The following is a 9507-nucleotide window of genomic DNA, read 5'->3' as shown; positions in this document are numbered from 1 at the left end:
GGATATCAGAGACGTGGTGTCACACAGATATAAGGAATGCAGAACTGGAATTTGGGGAGTACAATGTGTACAGGAAGGGAGGAGGAGTTATGCTATTAGTTAAGAAACACATAAAATCCAAGGAAGTGAAGCCAGTCAGCATCGCTGGACAGCGCAGTGTAGAGTCAGTTTGGTGTGACATAAGCATTGGGAAATCAAAATTGAGAGTAGGAGTGTGCTATAGGCCTAATGACTCTGATGAATATAATAAGAAACTGTACAGGAAAAGAGTGGGCCAGTAGATCAGAGAAAGTTTTATAATGGGGTATTTTAATTTCCCAGATATTGACTGGAATTTGTGGGTTGGTCACTCACACACTAGAAAGGCTTTTGTAGATTTATTGGATGATTGTTTTCTACATCAGCACGTTCAGGGGAGTAATACTCTTGATCTGATTATCAATAGTGATTCTTCATGCATTAAGAATCTGCAGATAAAGGAACCACTAGGTGACAGTGATCACAGTCTGCTGAAGTGGGATTTACTCAAAGAGGTAACTACCATCAGGGGTAAAGGGAAGGGTTTTTGCTTTCGTAAAGAATTTATATTCTATAATTAAATTTAAATTCTATACAGTGATGTTGGTCCCACTGATGAAATATTGTTAAGGTTTGTCAGATGAACTAATGAGACATGGCAGAGAAAAAAATGCATGGAAGTCTATGATAGATATAAACTGGTCTGTAACCAAGTCACAAAGGAGAGTAGGCAGGCAAAGACAGATTATGAGAAATCCTTGGCAAAGGATGCAAAGAAAAACAACAGAAAAGGGAAGAAAAGTTTAACAATGTAAACTCTAGAAGGAAAGGGATGAATCAGATTGGTCCACTGGATATTGATGGTTCAACAGTTGAGAATCCTGCTCTGGTGGCTAACAAACTAAACAAGTATTTTGCATTTACATTCACATGTGAGGAGTTATTCAGGAAGGGGAATGCCAGTGGTGAAGTAAACCGTGGCAGTAAGCTGGATGATTTTGTAATAACTGAGAGGAAAGTGGAGGAGAAATTGTTGAGGATAAACATAAAGACACCTGGAGTGGATGGGATCTATCCAGTTATATTAAAGGAGGTAGCAAACCCTTAGCCATAATTATGAGATCTTCCTTGGACTCAAGGGAGGTACCCATAGACTGGAGATGTGCAAATGTGATGCCAATTCACAAAGGAGGATCAAATGCTGACACAAGTAATTATAGACCTGTGAGTTTAACGTCTGTTCTAGGAAAATTAATGGAGGTACTGGTTAAAGAACCACTCCACAATCATCTAGACGACTTCAGTTATAACTCGGAAACAGCATGGTTTTGTTAAGGGAAAGTCTCCTGACCAATTTGATTGGATACTATGATGCAGTCACAAAAGAACTGGATGCAGGGAATAACTTTATTATATATTTGGGTCTTAGAAAGGCTTTTGATACTGTTGCACATGGATTTCTATTGCTGCACCAATCGGAGCAGTGTGGCATTGGAGGCAAATTGCTGCTATGGATTAAGGGATGGTTGAGGGGGGAGAAGACAGAGTGGTAATCAATGGACACTGCTCTTTGTGGACTAATGTTATTAGTGGAGTCCCTAAGGGTTCAGTGTTGGGTCCATTATTGTTTTCTGTATTTATAAATGATATTGATGATGGTATATCAAGCTTAATGTCGAAGTTTGCAGACGATACAAAGGTTGGCAGGGTTGTTAAGGACACTACTGATGCTATGCTGCTGAAACAGGATCTGGAAAGGTTGAGCAGATGGGCAAGAGGTGGCAAACAAAGTTTAACATTGACAAATGTAAAGTACTACATATGAGAAACAGCAACCCCAGAGCAATGTATCAACTCTGTGGTACTACACTGACAGTGGTAGAGAATGAAAAGGACCTGGGGTTAATTGTGCAGGCAAATATGAAGTTCTCTGAGCAGTGCAGATGGGCTGCAAGAGTACCTCATGGTGTTTTGTTAATGATATACAGGAATTTTTCTAGCAGGGATAAGGAGGTGATTATTGCCTTGTATAAGGCAATGGTAAGGCCACTCCTTGAGTATTGTATACAGGTCTGGAGGCCTGATTTCAAGAAGGATGTAGAGCTGCTGGAACAAGTGCAGAGAAGGGCAACAAGATTAGTGACTGGAACAAAGGGTTGTTCTTATGAAGAAAGGCTTAAGTTTTGCAAATTACAGTGTCTGGAGACTAAGCACCGGCAAGATGATCTGATAGAGGTGTATAAAGCCTTGAATGATTTGAGCATGCTCAATGCTGATTCTTCCTCTTGCTCAGAATAATCACCTGAGAGGGTATAAATTCAAATTGAGGAAAGACAGATGTAGGATAGATGTGTGGAAATTTCCCTTTAGCCAGTGGGTAGTTGGTTGGTGGAACAGACTTCCATCCCTTGTTGTGCAAGTGGATAGCATAAATAAATTTAAGGCTCAGCTGGACAGGTATTTCAAACGAACGGAGGGGTGAAATGGAGGTGGTGTTTTTTTTTTTTTTTTGGCTGATACTGTATAAGCTTTCTTACTTGCATCATATGCCTCTACTAATGCTAATAACATTGCCAAGGAAGCGAATTCATTAAAAATTCAAGGCACCACTATTATAGCTATGGAGCCACCATAACTCAGAACTGCTGCAATAGTGGTGCCTTGAAATTTTAGTATTAGTAGTGACAAATGATGCAAGGGAAGCAAGCTTACACAGTATCAGTAAAAAAAAAAAAAAGCACTTCACACATCAACTTTCCATAATTTGTCTAGATAACGGATTTTCCTTTCCCCCTCGGTGATACTCAAAAATGATATTAATAATTTTAATTTCTAAAGTGACCAATCGGCTCAAGCCTGCTACTGCCAGTGGGTTTATATAACTTCCTCATGACAGAAAGGCATAAAAGTTTAACACAGTGAAGTGTTTTTTTTTTTTATCAATCTGCATCACTACAAAAAAGTTTGAGCATATGTAGGTGCAAGGATGTCACTTCAGTCATCGTAAAGTTGGTGAACCTTAGAAATTAAAAGTTTGTTATATTTAGATCTTTCTAAAAGTTTAATGTAATAACTCCAAAATGATTTGGAAATGTTATTTACTTTCCTATTTTGGACATATTAGCAAGAAATTCTGAGAATATATTATCAGAATTTCTTGCACATATTTTTGAAACACCATATATTTCACTTTGAATTGTTATATAAATAAAAAAAAGGATACTTAATTCACTTATTTCATTGATATCTTACAAGCTCTTGATATATATATATAAGCTAAGCGCTCCAGTTCCACAAGTTTAAGCTGAGTTTAAAGTCTAACTGATGAGTAAATATTGGGCTACTTTTTTTAATTTTTAGCTGGTTGGTTAATCAAGCTATTTCTTCACCATTTGGTGACTTAGTTTTTCTACTGCCAAACATTCTATCGTTTACTGATATGTTTTGACATTCCAAGCAAGATGCTAGATAATGAGGTGTTCATTTGTGAAGCAAGACATTTAATGGCAAGATACTTTCATTTTCATATGAAATAAAGGGCCTTTTGGGCCTTGGTTCCCCAATGCATTACATATGCATTACAAAATTTGTACTACTTTATAAATAGCCTTGTGTGAACAGTTCCCCAAGTTGCCTTTAGTTTGGGCCAGTCCTGCATCCATTTCCCATTACGATATCTGTTACACAGTGCCTTAAGGCTAGCTGCTCCCTTAATTTAACAAAAAAGATTTAAATTAATAACACACACACACTTTCTAGCCACAGATTTATGTAATATGAACCATACCCAGTTTATTGATACTCACTTTGAAGTGTGTGACAGTACAAACTGATGGTTAAAGAACAGAACTGTTCTTTAACCATCAAGACATCTGTGCTCAACAACAAACAAAGTTTAGTATAAAGTAAAGTTTGCCTTGTACATTTTAATTGCTGGATCACGTGAATGCATAAAAAATAAGTTTTTTTTTTTTTTTCATTATACAACTTCTTTGAAATAAAGATTTGATTAAATAGACATTTTCAGTGTATTCGTGGGCTGCTACATAAAGTATGGCCATTGTTACAATTTTTTTTAATAATAGACTTGAAAATAATTTTCTCTATTCAAGTTCAGGCATATGGCCTTGTATCATAAATGTATATATATATATATATATATATATTTTTTTTTTGTAAATGAAGTTTATTATCACTTCAAGTTTTGATATTTTTTTATTATTCTCATTTCACTTTTATATTTTGTGTTTTTAAAGCTGTGTGCACACTTTTTCCCTGAAGAAACAAAGTTTCAAATATATTATCACAAGCATTACAGTGAATTTAAATAGCTACCTAAAATATTATTTAATAGAATCACTAAATTAACGCAAATACAATCCACTGATAGTAGGATCAAGACATCTGACTTCACAAAGAATAGTTTAAAATAGGTAATCACAAAAAAAAAAAAAAAACCCTTCATCATTAATTGAGGCATATAATGCAAGAAAGCAAGCTTATGCAGCATCAGCCAAAAAAAAAACCTCTCCCATTTCACCCAACTGTTCAACACTAATGCAAGAAGTATAGAGATCAACAGACATTTGCCTCTTGATCTCTATACTTCTTGCATTAGTGTGCATGCAAGTAAACTTGCACCTTTTCCTACTCTTAGTTACCCTAACATAGCCCATGTATTTACCTGTTCCATGATGACTATCATGGATAAGGAGCTGATTATCCCACTGCTGATGGGATTCTTCCTCTTGCTCAGAATAATCACCTGAGAGGGCATAAATTCAAATTCAGGAAAGATGGATGTAGGATAGATGTGCGGAAGTTTGCCTTTAGCCAACAGGTAGTTGGTTGGTGGAACAGACTTCCATCCTTTGTTGTGGAAGTTGATAGCCTAAATAAATTTAAGGCTGAGCTGGACAGGTATTTGGAGCAAATGGAGGGGTGAAATGGGTTTTTTTTTTTTTTTGGCTGATGCTGCATAAGCTTGCTTTCTTGCATCATATGCCTCTACTAATGCTAACGACTCCTAGCAGTCCTGGAAATCCCCTTGCTTTCTAGGCTGCTGCTCATTCTAATAGAATGCAGTGCAAGAATCACTTTCGCTGCTGCCACTGTTAATCTTTTAGTCTGTCCCCTCCCCAAGCTAGCAGTTTTCCAACCCACCTAATACTGTATTCTTGCACCCTCTGTTTAAGTGTATCCCATCCCTGTAGAAGCAGTCTCTCCTGTTAGCAAGCACAGACCAAGCTGAAGAAAATTCTACCCCATGAGCCTTGCACAGTCTCTCCAGGGTTGAATTGAGTGATAAGGCTCTCATCATATACTCCCTCCTGTAGTGTCTAGGCAGAACTACGGAGAATTTCAAATTTAACCCTAATTCGCAACATTTTTCAACATTGACCTGTACTTGTTAAGTAAATCTATAGATATCTTACTCTTAATATCATTGGTGTCAACGTGTACAACAATCTTTTGTGCCCTTACAAGATGATATCTGCTCTACAACATCAACTTTTGCCCTCTGGCAGACATACCCCCCGTTCCTGTTCCCCCTATCCTTTTTGCATAATATATTTCCCATCTCCCTGACAATAATTAGTTACTGTGGGACCAGTGCATTCTGCCACTGTGTTGCCTGCTGCATAGGAGCAGGCAACACAGCTGCCCCAGATCAACTGCTGTTGAGCTGGGGCAGCTGAGAGCTTGATGGGCCCCTCATATTAATTTCTTCGAGGCCATCTACCCTACACCTCAAACTCTCATTGACACCCATCAGAATGCTGAGTTGGCACCCAATTTCTTGGTACTCTAGGCACCTAGCGCATGTGCACACACACACACACACACACACACACACACACACACACACACACACACACACGTGCGCTACGTACACATCCTCCTTGGCTAGAACATGTCCTGTTCCAGAAATATTTCACATTTCATTTCACACATTTTTTGAGACTGTGATGCACTGGAGATTTGCCCCTTTGTTTCTCCCCAGAGCCACAGCACTCCCGCTTATCTGTGCACATTGCTTTCAGATCTAATTTGGGTCATGATTTCTTTAAATACAATTTAATTAACAATGAAATTTAATAAGATTAAGAAATGTTGATTAATTGATAATACTATACTAAGCTAATAGATTGCTAATACAGTGCTACGTATTACACTATTTAGTTTTACGCTATGAAAAAAAAAAAAAAAAAAAAAAAAGGTAAATTGCAGCCATTATCAACCCACTGCAGGTTGGAAGTTTCCTCAACGATTCATGTTGAGAAATGGGCCATAATCTGTGATGCTGGTCAAGTGCAGATTGGCGGATTGATCACATTTAGCAGTCAGGAGCTTGAACTCTGGTCTATTCAAAGAGAGTGTGCTACTGCACTCTCGCTCCTGACCACTCGGCTTCATTATACCTTACGCTATCAGTTTGATATATATGTTACGCTATTTTGTATCGATCTAGTAACTACAATAATGGCGGCAAGTTCGACAATATTGGCGGCAACACTGGTACAAGCAGTAAGTCGTAACTTACAAAAATCATTAGTTAAATTTTAAAAAATAAGCTAACAAACACTACTAAGCCTATTTAATCTTTGTAGAACACAAAGTAATATGTTAATTAACAAAGAAGCATTAGCAGGGGCACATATTGCAAGAAAGCAAAAACTTATATAGCATCAGCCAAAAAAAAATCCCCCCCCTTCCATTTCACCCATCCACATGCTCTAAATGTCTGTCCAGTTCAGCTTTGAATCTATTTAAGCTATCAACTTCTACAACGACAGATGGAAGTTTGTTTCAACATTCAATCACCCACTGGCTAAAGGCAAACTTCCGCAGATCTATCCTACAACTGTCTTCTTTCAATTTGAATTTATGCCCTCTCAGGAAATTATTCTGAGCAAGAGGAAGAATCCCATCAGCATTGAGCATGCTCAAACCATTCAAGACTTTGTACACCTCAGTCAGATCACCTTGCAGGTGCCTAATCTCCAGACACTGTAATTTGCAAAATTTAAGCCTTTCTTCCTAAGAGCAACCCTTTGTTCCATTCATTAATCTTGTTGCCCTTCTCTGTACTCGTTCCAACAGCTCTACATCCTACTTAAAATTAGGCTTCCAGACCTGTATACAGTACTCAAGGTGTGACCTGACAATTGCCATATACAAGAGGATAATCTCCTTATCCCTGCTAGAAGAATTCCTGTATATCATTGACAAGACACCGTGAGCTACTCTTGCAGACAGTTTACACTGCTCAGAAAACCTCATATCTGCCGGCACAATTACCCCCAGGTCCTTTTCACTCTCTACCACTGTCAATGTAGTACCACACAGTTGATATGTTACTCTGGGGTTACTGCTTCCCATATGCAGTACTTTACATTTGTCAATGTTCAACTTCAGTTGCCACCTCTTAGTCCATCTGCTCAACTTTTCTAGATCCTGTTGCAGCGGCGTACAGTCATTAGTGTCATTAACAACCCTGCCAAACTTCATCTGCAAACTTGGACATTAAGCCCATTACCATCATCAATATCGTTAATGAATACAGAAAACAATAATGGACCCAACACTGAACCCTGGGGGACTCCACTAACAACATTAGTCCACGAAGAGCAGTGTCCATTGATTACCACTCTCTTGTCTTCTCCCTCTCATCCATAGCAGCAATTTTCCTCCAATGCCACATTGCTCTAATTTGTGCAGCAGTCTTCCATGTGCAACAGTATCAAAGTTCATTTGTGACTACATCATAGTATCCAATCAAACTGGTTAGACAAGACTTCCATTTAACAAACCCATGCTGTGTCCGAGCTATAACTGAAGTCTTGTCTAGATGATCTTGCAGTGCTCCTTTAACCAGTGCCTCCATTAATTTCCCTGGAACAGAAGTTAAACTAACAGGTCTAATTACCTGTGTCTCCCTTTGATCCTCCTTTGTGGATTTGGGTCACATCTGCACATCTCCAGTCCATGGGTACCTTCCCTGAGTCCAAGGAAGCTCTCATAATTATTTTATTTATTTATTTTTATTTTTTTTTCTCTTGTTAGTTGTTGGCGCATCAGCTTCTTTGGCCATAATGCACCTCCCAAAGTTTTTTTTTTTTTTTTGCATTTTACTGTGATCTAAGCCCAAGGTGGGAATCAAACCCGCGACCTTTGGGTTGCCGGGCAGGCACTTTACCTACCTGGCTAGCCCGGTCGGCTCTCATAATTATGGCTTAGGGTTTGCTTACTTCCTTTGCTGCCTCATTTAACATAACTGGATAGATTCCATCCACCCCATGTGCCCTTCTTATGCTTATCTTCAACAATTTCTCCTTCACTTTATTCTCAGTTATCACAATTATCTAGCTTACTACGAGAGTTTTAAAAAACCTCTGGCATTTACCTACCTTAATAACTGATCATCAATAGTTGAACCATCAATATCAATTGGGCCAATTTGATTCATCCCCTTCCTTCTAGAGTTTACATAAGCAAAGAACTCTTTGCTGCTTTTATTTGCATCCTTTGCCAAAGATTTCTCATAATCTGCCTAACCTCCTTTGTAACTTGATTATAGATTGGCTTATATCTATCATAGGCTTCTGTGTCACTTGTTAATTTATATGTATCCCATGCATTTTTTTTTCTCTGCCACATGTCCAATTAGTTCATCTGACATTGATTTAGCCCTAAATCTTGAAAAATATTTCTTAGTTGGTATGAAAAGCCTAGTAGCTTCCAAGATTATTTCTTTGAATACTTCCCATTTTCAATTTGCTGTTGGTAACATCGTCAGTTGGTCCAACTATATAGAATTTAAATTCTGTGTCAGACAACTGTAGTCACCTTTATGAATGCAAAAATCCTTCCCTTTATCCCCAATAGTAGTTACTTCTTTGAGTAAATCCCACTTCAGCACACTGTGATCACTGCCACCTAGTGGTTCCTTTATCTGCAGATTCTTAATGCATGAAGAATCACTACTGATATTCAGGTCAAGAGTATTACTCCCTCTAGTTGCCTCCCGAACATGCTGCTCTAGAAAACAGTTATGCAATAAATCCACAAAAGCCTTGCTAGTGTGAGTAACCAACCCACAAATTCCAGTCAATCTCTGGGAAATTAAAATCCCCCATTATAAGACACTGATTTACTGGCCCACTATTTCTCTGCACAACTGCTCATATTCATTAGGCCTATATAACACACACTTATTCTCAGTTTTACTTTTCCAGTGCTTAAGTCATACCAAACAGACTCAACATTGCATTGTCAATTGGATGCACTTCCAATTGACAATACAATGTTGAATTAAATGTGTTTCTTAACTAACATCATAACCCCTCCTACCTTCCTGTCCCGTCTATCCTTTCTGTACACATTGTACTCCCCAAATTCCGATTCTGCACTGTTTATGTCTGTGTGACTCCATGTCTCTGATAACCCAACAATATCTGCCTTTGATGTCTTGACTAGCACTTCAAG

Source organism: Mastigoproctus giganteus, chromosome 13 (genome assembly GCF_048544385.1).
Source record: "Mastigoproctus giganteus isolate SK-2022 chromosome 13, ASM4854438v1, whole genome shotgun sequence".
Classification (NCBI taxonomy): Eukaryota; Metazoa; Arthropoda; class Arachnida; order Uropygi; family Thelyphonidae; genus Mastigoproctus; species Mastigoproctus giganteus.
Note: the sequence above shows the minus strand (reverse complement) of the source record.